Here is a 14801-nt window from a genome sequence, read left to right as displayed (position 1 = left end):
ACGCAACACTGTACGTTGCCCGCTCATCCAAAGACACGTTTGGAGTAGAGACATTACCAGTGTCTGGCGAGGTGTCCAGACCACTCGCATCCCCCAGTCCACCTGTCCTGTCGTCTTGGGACTGACACTCACGTGTCAGTGGGTCTTCATAACCCTCCCAATACTCCTTATCACCCATTCCCTGATAATCAGGGTTGTCATATGCTGTGCCCGGCTCGTTGAAGTTCAACTCCACATGCTGCATTAACAGCGGTGTTCTGCCGCGCAGTTCCCACGCCGGAGCCGTATAGTGTGTGGTATCGGGGACAGCATCACCCGAGGACTGTTGCCGGTGAGGTTGTGAGGTGGACCAGCGAGGACCAGGATCACCAATCAGATCCTGTCTGTCCCAGCGGGGCCGGGACGAATGCGCCGCCTGCGTCAGAGCCAAAGCGAGTGACGGCGTCAGGGGCAACGCACCAGACCCGCTAGTGCCCCCAGAGGGGTCCGCTGGGCCAGATGCCGTCGCGTAGGCCGTTAGTGGAGTGAGGGACATCATGGCCATGAGGAAGCACACTTAGTCCTCCTGCATCGCATGCTGGGCAGGGACCGGAGGTCGTGGTACAGGCTACGACAGCTGCTAATCTGATGGAGCCGCGTGGGCGGTGTCACCCGAATCCCATGCAGCATTGCATGTGCATTGTGGTGATTTGGAAGTGCGATGACGTCTCTTTGACTTTTTGGGGTTACCTGACGACTTAGCCCTGGAGGACTGATGTAAAATCCCGGGGCTCTGATGTCCCTACACCCATGCTCAGGCACTCGTCCTACGTCCAGACCATGAGCTATTGTGGTGCAGGGCCATCTGCTGGAGTCTGAGCGGCTTGTGGGACCACTCACACCTGGCTTCATATGTCTGGTCCCGGCAGACGGAGCAGCTCTTGTTGTCGTGCTTGACGTCAAAACAGTGGAGACACTGACGGTGAGGGTCAGTCACCGACATGAGTCGGTCGCAATTAAGCATGGGCGTAAAATCCGCTCCGCTCGCGGATTTTTCGGATTTTCGGCAAATTCGCAATCCGCGAACTCTCGCGAATTTGTCGAAAATCCGTGAATTCGCTTGCGGCTGATTTTTTGCTTGGTGATACAATATTGCGGCGTGCGGCGTGGTGCACGGCGTTCACTTTCCGTCATTCAGCGTTTGCCGAGTTGTTTTTCTCGATCATATTTTGCGAGTGCTGTGCCATTTTGGATCTTGCTGCGGGATCCCGCGGGAGTTTGGCGCCCGCGAATACGTAATCGCGGCTTGCCACCTTGCACAGCACGCCTTGCGAGAGTTCGCAATTGCAAACACGTAGTTGCGGGGGAAAGGAACAATCTCGCACTCGCAAATGCGCATTGGGCAATTAAAACTGCGCGTGATTGCTGCATCACGAGTGACGAGAGAGCAGAGGTGCGCACTTGTTGACCGGAGCAGGCAGAGGGCATAATGTATTTATTCTACTGGCTTGCTGAGCCATAGCCCCCCTGTGTCTGCCACCAACTGCAGGAGGTGAGTAAGTAAGTTTTTCCGCCCCGGGCCAAATCAATTAGAGAAGATTGTCATGTCTTGCCTTCACACTATATGCCGAGTGGGCAGGTGAGCGGCGGCCCACAGCTCCGACGTCGAGCCGAGGCCCTATTGTACTGAGGATTCAGTGAGCTATGGATTACACTTTACACACAACAAAAGTGCCCCGGATGTCTGTCCCGTAAACAATTCACAGTGCACTACCATTTCCCTTTCCTATGTCGCTGTGATGCCGTAACATGAGCATGGCGCACCCTTTTGATCACTGTGCGAGATCTGACACAAACTCACAAAGGCGTTTCATTCCTAGCCGGTAATAAGGCAGATTACACCACTATTTTTGGCAGGCCTTGTAAGGTAAAACAAAATTCGGTTCACGGCCTTCCGGCGAGAGGCCTCACTCACTATGTTGCCCTGCTACTCCTCCTCCTGCTGGGTGTCGCGCCTCGCCCAGTGGTGGTGGTGGTAGTGGTCTTACTCACTCTGTTCTGGACTGGAGATTCCGACCGTTACCACTGACCGTATATGCACAGCACAGCTCTGTGTGTAGATGAGGCCTCGCTCTCGCCTGCTAGCGCCTTCAGCTTTGCTTCAATGAGCATAGCTATCCATTCCTGAGTTGAGCTCACAACTCAGGCTGAGGAGGGCCTCCTTAGCCTGAGTTGTGAGCTCAGCTCAGGAATGGGTTACTGCTGGGACCGAAGATACAATGAAGATTTCATTAAAGGCGCTTTTTTCACAGGTGGCCATGAATTCAATCAACCATATTAACTCAGCATAGTCAGTATCAAGCAACAACAATATTCCGCAAGAAACATGTATTTACCCCATGAGGCTTATACAGCGGGCAGCAGATCTGGGTATTCTTGGCTAAATTGTAATCGGAATACAACGCACTTCGGACAAACTGCAGAAGTGCAATCGGTGAATGTAGGCAAAACCAAGGTGAGGGTATTTGGAAAACTAAAGAGTAAGCTAACTCAGTATTGGAGCTGAGGCCAGTTAAAAATAGGAGAGGCTGCAACATACCTCATATGAGTTTATGGTTTTCAGCGATACTGACTGTCACTAAAGCCAAGCTCATTCCAAGTTCCTTTGGCCTGCCTCTCGCTCAAAGCTCCCTCAGCACCTGGATACAATCCAGGGCACAACTTCCAGGCACTTCTCTTGCTCCCACAACACACTCTGCAGGCGCAAGGACGGTTTTGGTCTTCTGAGACAGGACCTGGATTGTGAGACCTCTCTCTTCCAATCACACCATCACGTTATGAATGCCTAACCAGATACACTCAAGATGTCTTTCATTAAATGACTAATCCATGGTCAAGTTCTCTCTCCATGTAAAAACCCACAAATGAGCTCCAGGGGCTGCAGGTTTTGCAACAATGGGGGAGAGTTGATTTCACACACACTTTGCTGTCCTGAATTCCTAAGTGCGCAAGCACTTCACTTATTGCTAGTACAACTTGCAGAAGGGCATTGGCATGTTTGTTCTGATACTAACGATCCCACAAAAAGTGCACAGTCTGGAAAATGTGTAAATGCAGTAAGCAATAAAATGAAGACCAAACCACCTTACACAGTTTTAGAGTGAAGGAATAGTAGCACATAATGCATAATTAATTATCAGACGATTATTAGCAACATAAAGAACTCTAATCCAAAATTGGCACCGCTGTGCTTTGTAACCAATGAGTTATTTTAGAATTTATATTTGTTGTTAACTGTTTTAGCATTGGATATATTGTGTGGTATGAATTTACTGATTTTTAATAATGGAAACTATAACATGTATTCATTCACTCATAAACATATGGTGCAAGGTGATCATACGATTACCTTGAAGGTAATCTTATGATCACACATTTGTTTGCACTTTGAGGAGCAAAGGAAAGTGAGGCTGACAAACATGATGAAAAAAAAGTTGTCTCTTCCTTTGGATCTGCTCTAGTTTACAAGTTTTGAAATGCTGACTCAGAGGCGTCCAAGTTTGGACCAGGAAGGCTGGATCCTTGGCTGTTGTTGGGATAAGCACAGACTGTGTAATGTGTTCCTTTTCAGACTCGGTGGATGTGCATTTATCTCGTGTCCATACCCTTAAAACGTCTCTATGACTATGGACCTTTTGGTTTAAGTGTTGCCTGCTGTAAATATTGTGACGTACAGATAGCACAGTCGTGCTCTGTCTGGCGTGCATGTTGCCCCATAGGTGGCTGAAGCTGAGCCAGTCGGGGTGGAGAGATGAAAGGAAGAAGAAAAGACAAATGCGGACAGAAAAGGAAACAGTGTGATCTCTCTCTCTCTCTCTCTCTCTCTCTCTCTCTCTCTCTCTCTCTCTCTCTCTCTCTCTCTCTCTTTCTCCCTCTCTCTCTCTCTTTATCTCCTCTCTCACCTTCCATCTTTCCCCCTCTCTCTCTCTCTCTCTCTCTCTCTTTCTCTATCCCTCTCTCCCTCCCACGCCCCTTCTCTTTCGCCCAACTTCTCCCTCCCTCCCTCTCTTTCTTTCTCTCTCCCCCTCCCCCTCTCCCTCCCTTTCTCTCCCTCTCTTGCTCCCTCTCTATATTGTCTATCCCTCTCTCTCACTCCCTCACATGCTCTCTATTTATCCCTCTCACTCTCTCGATACCTATCCCTCTCTTGCTCTCTCACTCTCTCCCCCTCTCTCTATCCCCCCTCTCTCCCTCTCTATCCCCATATCTCTCTCGCTTCCTCTCTCACTCTCAATCCCTGTCTCTCTATCCTTTTCTCTCTCTCCCGCTCTCTATCCCTCCCTTCTCTCTTTTCTATCCCTGTATTTCTCCCTCCCCCTTCCCTCTCTCCCCCTCCCTCTCTCCCCTCTCTATCTCTAATTTCACTCCCTCTATCTCCCCCTTCCTCTCTCTCGTCCCTCTCTCTATCGCTCCCTCTCCCTCTTTCTATCCCTCTCCCCATCTTTCTCTCATTCCTCTCCTTCCTAAAATCTCTCATTCTCTTCCTCTTTTTCGCCCTCTTCTTCTGCCTCTCTCCACTTCCTTCCCTCTCTCTCCCCACGTAAAAACATAGCCACACCTGTTGCCACAGTCAGTGCTTGTTCATGCTCCCAGCACTCCTATACAATATTTTTTGTCAATGACTGTATTATGCAGTCGTCTTCATTTGTTTTTCATGAGTGTTCAGACCTCTTGGCGGATCCGCCTGGGGGTTGGGGTAGAGGGGAGCCTCATCACTATTTTGATCACGTGTACCCGGAACAACTGATCTTGAACAAAGTGTTTAAATTCAGAGGAATAATTGTAATCATTATCAAGAGTTACACTGCATGGGTGTGATGTTTCCATAGTTTCTGGCCACGGTGCCCTAGGTGCTAGTTATTAGATGCTTATGTGTAACATTTCCACAGTTTCCCCCTAGTAGTGGTTGCTCACTGCGTTTGCTCGCTACACACCATGTGGGGGCTGGTCTCACTTTTACTTTGTTCTCTCTGTTTCACTACTTGTGTCTATTTTTGATGTTCTCTGAAAGAATGCCTATGGGTATATATGACTGGGTGGGTAACCTGATGTTCTTTAAGGCCATCATCTATTTACTGTGCTTTGAAAGTTGATACAATTTGAATATGTAATGAAAAATGTGCTGTAAAATTCACCATTTTGGTCTGTCGTTTTCCAAACTGTTCTTGGGGGGAGAACCCCTCCAAACCCCACTAGTGGTGGTCGGCCTCACTCTCTGCCCTCGCTCGCTACGCGCCGGACGGGGGCTGGTTTGGCAAAATTTGCCAGGGCTGCTTTCAGTTCCCAGTCCGGCCCTCCCTTTTTCTTTTGTAGAAGCGGTAGGTTTTCTAGAATTAGTGGCAACGCTCTGCCCTAAATGGAAGGTTCCTAGCCGGTTCTATTTTGCCAGAGTTGCGGTTCCAGCACTACATGAAGATGTGCTGGAGGCGATTGGGGCAGCTTTGCAGAAGAGTGCTGTTCACACAATACATCTGACAACAGACATGTGGACCAGTGGCGCAGGCGCTGATTACATGTGCATCACTGCACACTGGGTCTCTTTTTCAGGTGTTAAAGCAAAGCTAAACGCAGGTGTTGACCCGGACCAAGTTTTTAAAGCTGCTCGGAAACATGCAACACTAGCCATGTTTGGCTTGGAGAAAAGTCACACATCACAAAACATTATGGACGAGTTTAACAAAAAGGTCTTTCACTGGCTGTCCCCAAAAAAACGCCAGATTGGTTATGTTTCCACGGATAATGGCGCCAATGTAGTTAAGGCCATGGCGCTGGGTGACTATTTCAGAGTGCCGTGTTTGGCGCACTGTATCAACCTGGTAGTTCAAAAATTCTTGAGTGATAAAGACAGTCCAGCGTGCGAGGTAATGGCCACCTGCCGCAAAATGTGCAACCATTTCAGCCATTCTTTTAAGGCCCGGAAGCATCTGAGCAGCCTGCTACTTGAACGTCGAATGCCAGTGAAAGCACTCATGCAGGAGGTGGCAACACGTTGGAACTCAACCTTCTACATGCTTGAGCGTCTGTATGAGCAGTATACGGTACTCGATCACTATTTCTTAAAAGAGGGTACAGCTCAGAAGGACCTGCGGATGGGTGCGGCGCAATGGGACATAGTTAAAAGCCTGACAGACATGCTTCGTCCTTTTGAGTTCTTCACGCGTGCAGTCAGCCAGGAGGACTGTAATTTGGGAAAAGCTATCCCATTGTTGTGCATGCTGGAGCACCAACTGAAGGCGGTGTCTTCTGAGTTAGAAAAAGATGAAAAAAAGAAAGACCCTTTTCTTTTGTCGGAGAAATTATTAGAGCGCCTACGTGGTGATGAACGTCTTAAAAAGATCAACTCAGAACAGCATTACATTTGTGCTACTATTCTGGATCCACGCTACAAAAAGGCGCTGGCAGGCCAAGCATTCTTTCCTTTTGCTGATGAAGATGTTAAAAAGTACAAACGTTGGCTAGCCTGGTCAGCCAAGAGGTTTGAAAAAGAACGGCAGGATATTGAAGGAGAAGGCAGTACATCAGCATCAGCATCAGCAGGCCATCCCCAGTCAAAAGAATCCACTTCTGCACCTGTGGCTGTGGCACAAGTGACCTCTCAGCCGTTAAAGACACCGGCAACCGGATCATCTGCACCACACACAAGAGTAACAGTGGCTGCTGAAGAGGATTGGCTAACTTTGCTTGGGTATGGTTCTCGAAAAAAGGTCACAGGCACAGCAAAAAGTAAGCAAAGTGGAGGAACCGTTGAGGACCTTGAGTCGATGGTGCAGGACTATCTGAATGACTCAACAGAGGTCTTTCTTAATGATGAGCCATTGCAGTATTGGCATGGGAAAAAACAATTGTGGCCGCAGCTCTCCAACCTGGCTATAAACTATTTGTCTTGCCCACTCGCAAGTGTGTCTTCTGAACGTGTTTTCAGTGCTGCTGGTGGCATTGTAGCTCCCAAACGGAGCCGCCTCTCGCCCAAAAATGTGGAGAGGCTAACAATGATCAAGATGAATCAGCACCTCATACCACCAGATTACAAAGTACGAGAAAGCACGCCGCATGAAGACGAGGAGGATGGCAACGTAGATGAGGGGATTTGTTCTCTGTTCGGTGACGCTGACCTCATCCTGCCTGAATTAGCAGAGTATGATGACAAAATCTTCTTCTTATTCCCTGACCCCGAGCCCTGAAAATGAGACAATGGATCAATAACTTTCTTTTTCGTCCTTATTCACTTTTATTCCTGTGTGTCTGTCTTTCTTTGTTTTGCACAGTTAATTTAATTCAAACTTTAATCACCTAATCCCAAAAACAAGCCCATCAGCAGAACTGTCTTCACTTGTTTGCTTATTGATTTGAAGGTGCCGCAGTCTACATTCCTCAGGTTCACAAGTTCAGAAGAACATGCTCCTCTATCCTCCTCCTCCTATTTCCCTCAAAGCAGAGGGCTGGATTACGCCCAATGAAGAAAGACTCAGCACTTGTGGGGGTGTTCTACTTCTTTGCGGGTCAGTTGACGGCTCTGGGCCCATTGCTGTAAAGCTCTAATAACGGATAAAAGTGTTTTGGACCAAATATGAGGCGGAAATTTCTTGCCGTTTTTGCTGACTTGCTTGCCTTTGAGGTGCTCTTTGGCGGGGTTCCGGGTGTTTGTGGGTGAGTTTTGGGGTCTGGGAGCACTGCTGCGACAGTCTAATCTTGATTGCATTTGCTTTTCAGGAAATCCGTGGTGGAAAAAAGGAGTTATGATGATGACCTAGCTGCACAGCGCGTTTGGACCGAAGGCCGAGAGATATTGTAAGTATGAGATTTTGCTTTTTGGCTGTTTGGGGGTGTTGTCGCGTGCTTTTTTGCGGGTGGGTTGGCGGGTCTCTTGGGGCATTCCTGGGAAGGTCTAATACCGGATAGAAGTGGTTTGGACAAAATCCATAAGGAAAAGCCTTTTTTTTTGCTATTTCTTCTGACATCTTGCTCAATGTAGCGTTTTCGGGGGCCTGTTTGGGGGGCTTCCTGGTGTTTGTGGGTGGGTTGCGGGGTCTCTGTCGAAGCACTGCTGCGACAGTCTAATCTTGATTGCATTTGCTTTTCAGGAAATCCGTGGTGGAAAACAGGAGTTATGATGATGACCTAGCTGCACAGCGCGTTTGGACCGAAGGCCGAGAGATATTGTAAGTATGAGATTTTGCTTTTTGGCTGTTTGGGGGTGTTGTTGCGTGCTTTTTTGCGGGTGGGTTGGCGGGTCTCTTGGGGCATTCCTGGGAAGGTCTAATACCGGATAGAAGTGGTTTGGACAAAATCCATAAGGAATAGCCTTTTGGCACTTTTTGTAACTTAGGGTTCGTTAGGGTTAGCCCTAGCAGCAGGATTGCATGTGTTTCGGGGTGTTCTAGATTTTTGCAACTGAGTTCTGGGGTCTTAGAGCACTCTTGGAGCGATGCTGGCTATGGATACTTTTGCTTGCTTGCAAGTGGTTTGAATACAATCCACGGTGGGTAAGGGTGTATTTGGGCCTACTTTTACTTTCAAAGTACGTTTTGTCACCATTTTTCTGCTAGGCCTCGTTTTTTGAGATCTGATTGGGGGTCTTCTACATTTTTGCGACTGGCTTTAGTAAGGGTCTTGGTGGGAGCATTGCTGGGAAGGTCTAATTTTGTTCTAAAACACAGTTTACAGCACACCTAGCTTGAGGGGAAAGATCCTCTAAATTAATTTGGCCATACTTATTTATCCTTAAAAAGGTGACTCAGACAGATTACGCAATTTCAAAAATATTGTACTGTCTATTAGGAAAATCAAAGTGTGACTTTTTGCACCACACAGCGTACATACCTTATATTTATTTATCAGTGGTATTGTAATAGCACTTCCTGTTTTCCGTTCAATAATTACAGGCCGGGTTTCAGTCGACATCCGCCAGGCAGGCAGTGGACAGGGTGTCTTCTGTCAGTGGTCACTGGTCACCAACATTGATGGACGAAGCGTCAGCTGGAATGGAGGAGTGCCGCTAATAAGAGGAATTGTTTGCTGCATGCAACTTACTTACCAAATTCAACAGGACAACTCCAACAACATACAGAATACAGATACAGTATCCATTGTTTTCTTCTATGAGTGTGACTGCATGTGGTTAGCTTTAGTTTGTACCCAAAGATTTCTTTATCTTCAATTATTGTTTGTCCATGCTGTGCTTTTTTTTTCTTCTCTCAACAAAACCTACCCAAAAAGAAACCCCCATTCCCATCCATTTTCCAAACCCTAACCCTCTTCCCCCGGGCTGTGTGGTTTTGCTTGATGTCTGACTAAATGACATCAATAATTCCACACACTTGCTGGGGAGGATAAGGTCATAGCAACAGGCTGGTGAAGGAATACGAGGATATATTCTAGACTTACTCAGCTTCAGTACTATTTCTTGTAGTAGTAGGAGCCAATGTCAAATAAATTCAACGCAAGTACTAGTTATACTTGCAATACTTTACCATTTGTTAGGCTACATTGTGGCACTGTTCTAGTGTACTGTCACCTGCTATATTCTCTATCGTACCGTGACCGTTGTAATGCTACAGTAAGGACAAACCAGGTTTCGTTTTCTTTTTTTCCATAGGCATGCAACTGCCACTGTGTCACACCACTAGTACCACCGCAACGAGGAAATTTCATCCGCCCAGGATTGCCAACCTTAATCCCCATTTACCGTGGAGCCAGCCCTGGGCCTAGCCCTAATTTCTAACACAAATTACAGGTAAGATAAGCGTTTGGTCGGAGGTAGTATAATGGAGTATTAGGACTAGACGAGAGAGTGACGGTAGTACTACTAAAGTCCTAGGACTCTTCAGAAAAACAAACTTACTGTTAAACCCCCACCCACCAGACTGAAAAGCAGTAAAAAACAGGTATGGTCAGATAAAGTTTAAAAAAGTATATTTATGTAGCCCTAACAAAATAATCTCCCTCAAGACCCTCCCTAACCCCAACGATTGTCTTTGAAAAGTCCCAAAAAGAACCCAACTCCCAAATCCCACCCCCCAAAAGTCTCTAAAAAAAGGGCTAGGGACACTCCACTACTGGAGGGTGCTGGTGAATTTTGCGGCCAGGGCATCATACTCCTTGCGGAGGGTGGCATGGTCGAAGCGGAGGCCCTCCACCAAGTTCTTGTACCTAAGGACCTCCTGCTCCAGGTAGGACATTCTGACTCCTAGGCGGCGCTGGCGTGCCTTGCAACTCCTGTGGGGGGCAGCTGGTCTTTTTGCTGCTTGGCGGTGGCGGTTGGCTTTGTTAGCCCGGCTCCGTACCGCTGGAGCACTGCGCTGGCTGGCAGCCCGTGGGGGCACGGAGGAGGATGCAGCTGTCCCAGTGGAGGATGTTGTGGTTCCACTGGTTGACTGCGTGTCCTCCTCCTCCAGGGCCACCAGCCGCCGATATTCGGCGACAGTGGCATCCAGCCTCCGTTGCCGGGCCATTCGAGCCTGCTCCCTCCGTGATGTCGATTTGGAAGGAGCAACTATATGAAGAAAGAAAGATATAGTCTGTAACCAATGCTCCTTAACATTAAGAACACAAAGTGATTGAGCCGAAAGTTGTGTCACAGTACAAGTAGCAAATTGAAAGCACGCTACATAACTATTGAGGACAGTATCTATCTAACCTCCCACTTCTGCATCCTTGCTCTAACATTAGTGGGAGTTTAATGAACAAAATCTACGACCACTATGGACTTCCATTACAGTCGACTATGACAGTACACCAGTCTTATTCTTCTTCTTCTCTCTTGTTTAGGAAAATTGGTACGTTATCTTATGCAAGCCGGCAGAATGCCAGCGCAGTGAACTTGCACCCGAGAAAAACAGACGCTCACCATGATGAGTGAGACAGACTTGCGTTACTGTACCAGTCCAGTACATGCAGGTGGTGAAGCTATTACTTTTCTATTACGGGTGGCACTGAGAATACTCTGTTACAAGGGCTACTGCTTAATTAATTTACCTTTCACCCTACAGTGCAAATGAGTACTAGAAAAGGAAAATGAAGAAGCTAAATAATTTGATTATCTATCACTTCACATGGGATGTATTTGATGACATATGGGATGACTTTAGGTGCTTTGCTTATTATTGAGTGAACAGTGATACACCCACACATGAATGACGTACTACTACTAAACTAAAGTTATTAAGAGAGGTACGGAGTGTCAACCGTAATAACCGGATATATGCTGTGCTTGCAGTTGCAATACAAACTACTGCTACTATTCATGGTAGTATTGGACAAATTTACAATTTCTTTTCCTTGCCTTCCCTACACTGGAACGGACGTGCGGGTGCGGTGTTACATGCTCTTCAAGGTAACACTTAGTTCATCCAGTGACCATCTACTCTCTCTAGATACACATGTGCTATCTAAGAGTCAGATAATACCATGCTCCAGGCATCCATCCATTCAAAGTATATGCACACATACAGTTTCTGTTTCACCCACCCAGGCTGTTGTCCTTCCACCCATCCTTGCTTCGTCATTGACCCAGCCATGCACCATACCATATTCTTTCCTTCCCAGCCACCTCGGGGCCAAGCAAACACATATCATTCTTCTTTGCCAGCCATCATAAAATTTCTCGTCCTTCCACACTTACTTACACCCTTCTTTCGCTTTTCGTTCATCCCATCCATCAAGTTCATCTAAGATCTTATTGGGATTCTTCTCACCAAAAACTTCACAGCTAAGTCGAAGTACATTTAGAGGAGGCTACTACCTGGTTGATTTATAATACACCCGTGCAGAAAGCACACCATGCAGTCTTCAATCTCAATAAGTAAGGAATATATAGCTTACCTCTTCCCGCCACCACCGTGTGAACCCTCACAGGAACGTCCGGCACTTGCACCGCCTCCTCCCCAGAGTCCTCGCCCAACACCACCACCTCTGCGCTGGCCCCGCCACCAGATGTACCACCTACAAAGTACATTTAAGAATGTTAGAATACACCACTCACTACTATATAATATTTGGTCTAGGAGGAATAAGCAAATGTTAAAAAAATGAAATACAATGTAATAATTTGTAACTGTCTACTCTAAAGTAAAAATTTCCCTTTTTCCACAAGAAATGTGTCCAATTAATCGTTAGCACTAAGCACTTTTCCATTTTCAGTTAAATGTTTACTTTTATGACAAATTTGATTTTAATAAATGTGTTTACTTTTAATAAAGCTTTTAAACTTAAATAGACTCTGTGGTTTTTGGTCCTCCAGACTAGAGTGGATGAGCTAAAGGTTTTGGAATTTTTGCAAGCATGAGTGCCTCTGGCACTTCTTGACTCTGACTCCGTACTCTTGTCCTGCGTTGGATAATCTAATGATCATAGGGGATCAATCATCGGTGACTTTGGGAGCTAAATGACTCTGCCACACTATCTAGTCATTAAGGAGATTGGGGGTTCTTCAAAGTCTGATATCACTGAGGTATGTGGAAAGAAAGTCTACCTGCGCCTATTATAATTGATAAACAATGCACTATTTAGTGTTCATAGTTCGGTTTGTGCAGATTTGTCCCTGCAACAGTAGTAGAATGGATTGTCCTCCTATCCAAACCAAAAGTAAAGTAGTATCTTATTCTTTCTTGGTGGTCATTCACCTTTTTATTGTTGGCAATTGTCAAAGCATAAACATTTAGAAGACTTGAAAAGACATTATGGACAATCCCAGAGGACTGCACTCAGTGCATAGAGCTATTGCTGACTAGAATGGGAGTACAATGGAATTGCCAAATGTGCAATCTTAGTTAGCTACACAGACAGACTAATAAGAATAATCGAGTAATACCACAGGGAGTCATAGTCGAGGCAGGATAAGAATTTAGATCCAGTCTACAAGAAGATCAAAGACGATTTAGAAAAAATCGAATGAGGAACGCTAGGAAAAAATAGGTACTCTATATTAAAATTAAAACTTACTGGGGCCAGCAAAGGAGCCCTCGCCTGCCCGATCCTGGCCTGCATCCTCCTGAACAGCACCCTCCTCCTCCTCCTCCTGTGTCCTTTTGCCCTTGGGGGGGAGCTGATGTACAAACATGAAAGAAAGAAAGACCAGAAAACATGGATGAGATTTGTCAACCAAATCAAACATTTCCAAAGAACAATAACAAAATATTTTGGAGAAATAGCAAATAGATAGACAACTATTCCACGGGATATATTGACCTATCTCATGTGGTATACTACGTTATTCGTATTGCCTGATTTGCGGACCGTTGACTTTGAAAGTTCCTATGTAACTCACTAAACAGACTACTAAAAAGGTTTGCCGAGGCCTGGCAGGCAGCAGTCCGCAGCACGCGAAGTGACAGACAAAGTCCATCCTGCTTGCAGATCAGTGAATACTCAAACTATCAATCTACCGACCACCACCACTATTTCTTCTTATAGCCATGTGTCTAAAGGAAGGACTGGACTTCAGTCTGTTGGGGCTGATTTAGAAGTCCCTTGCGGCTCATTTTCCTCCATTGTTGCGTGACTTTTGTGACGCAGCGGCAGAACAAAAGAGTCGCCATGGTGCGGCGTATATATAAAAAAAAACACATATGGGAGATGCATCACGTTGTAAAGCCCTGCGCCATCAGGGGGCGTTCCGGCGCAAGGGAGGGCGTTCCTGCGCAGGAACGAATCCTAAAAGTGGCTGAGGGAAATCTACAAGATGTCAATCAGTCACTTTTAGGACAATGATGCGTGACTCAAACCCTGCGCCTGCTTGAAGCCGACGTATGGCTTGATGCAGCATTGGGGAGATAGGGCACCCCAGAGCATTGCTGGAGCTGCGCCATCATTGGCACGCAACTCCAGCAATGCGCCGCCTTTACGGCACAGATGCGTAAGGCTTCTGTGACGTTTTGGGCCAATGGGTGGTGGTGGCATGGCGCACAATTACTGCTGCATCCCTGCTACTTTGCAGGGATGCGCCGGTAATTGAAAATATGACCCTTAGTGTCTAGCATTACGCAGTTCTTTACACTACACTCATACATAATTTCTCAGGCCAATGAAATGAACACAAAATACAAAACAAATAAGCATAGTAGCAAGCAAGGCTACTGAGAAGGAGAGCAGTGCACCTGAAATGCATAGAAGATTTTGAAATATAATTTACCTACAATGTAATCGGCAGCATTATTGCTCTTGGTAAAGAACAAAGACTTGCAAATAACAGAGCCGGATAAAACAGATTAGTGATGAAATAGCTAGAAATAGCCACTACTACTCACCAAGCCCGGGGACCTCTACGCCGAGCGCGTCCAGCAAGTCCAGTTCCCGGTCCATGACATCCGTCCAGCGGTGGGTGGCCTGGTTATAGGTGCCCCGGACCCCAGAGAGCTTAAACATGGCCCGGCACACCTTCTCCCACCGCTTCCGGCGCTCCCGGATGCCATAGCCGGTTGCAATCTTGCCACCTCCCAGGATGGTCTTGGGGAGGCGGCGCTGGACGTGGAAGATGAGTGCGGCCACCTCCTCCGCGCTAAAGATCTCCCGTGGCATCACTAGCCCCCCCCTCAAACGCCCGCACGGGAGCCGGGCACGGGGTGCGGGACCCTTCCCCTTCTCAGGGTGCTTCCCGGCTCCCTTTACCATGGTCTGGGCAGAAATGAGTTAAATAATAAAGAAGAAATAGAATAGGGAAGAAGAAAAGAAAAGAGTTTAAAAAAGTAGTTTAAAATTAACAAAAAGTAGCAGAAAACACAAAAATATAGAGCTAGAAAAATAGAGGGATAGATAATAAGTAAAAT

This window comes from Lissotriton helveticus, chromosome 3_1 (genome assembly GCF_964261635.1).
Source record: "Lissotriton helveticus chromosome 3_1, aLisHel1.1, whole genome shotgun sequence".
NCBI classification, from domain to species: Eukaryota; Metazoa; Chordata; class Amphibia; order Caudata; family Salamandridae; genus Lissotriton; species Lissotriton helveticus.
The sequence above is the reverse complement of the archived record's forward strand: the minus strand, read 5'-3'. Positions refer to the sequence as shown.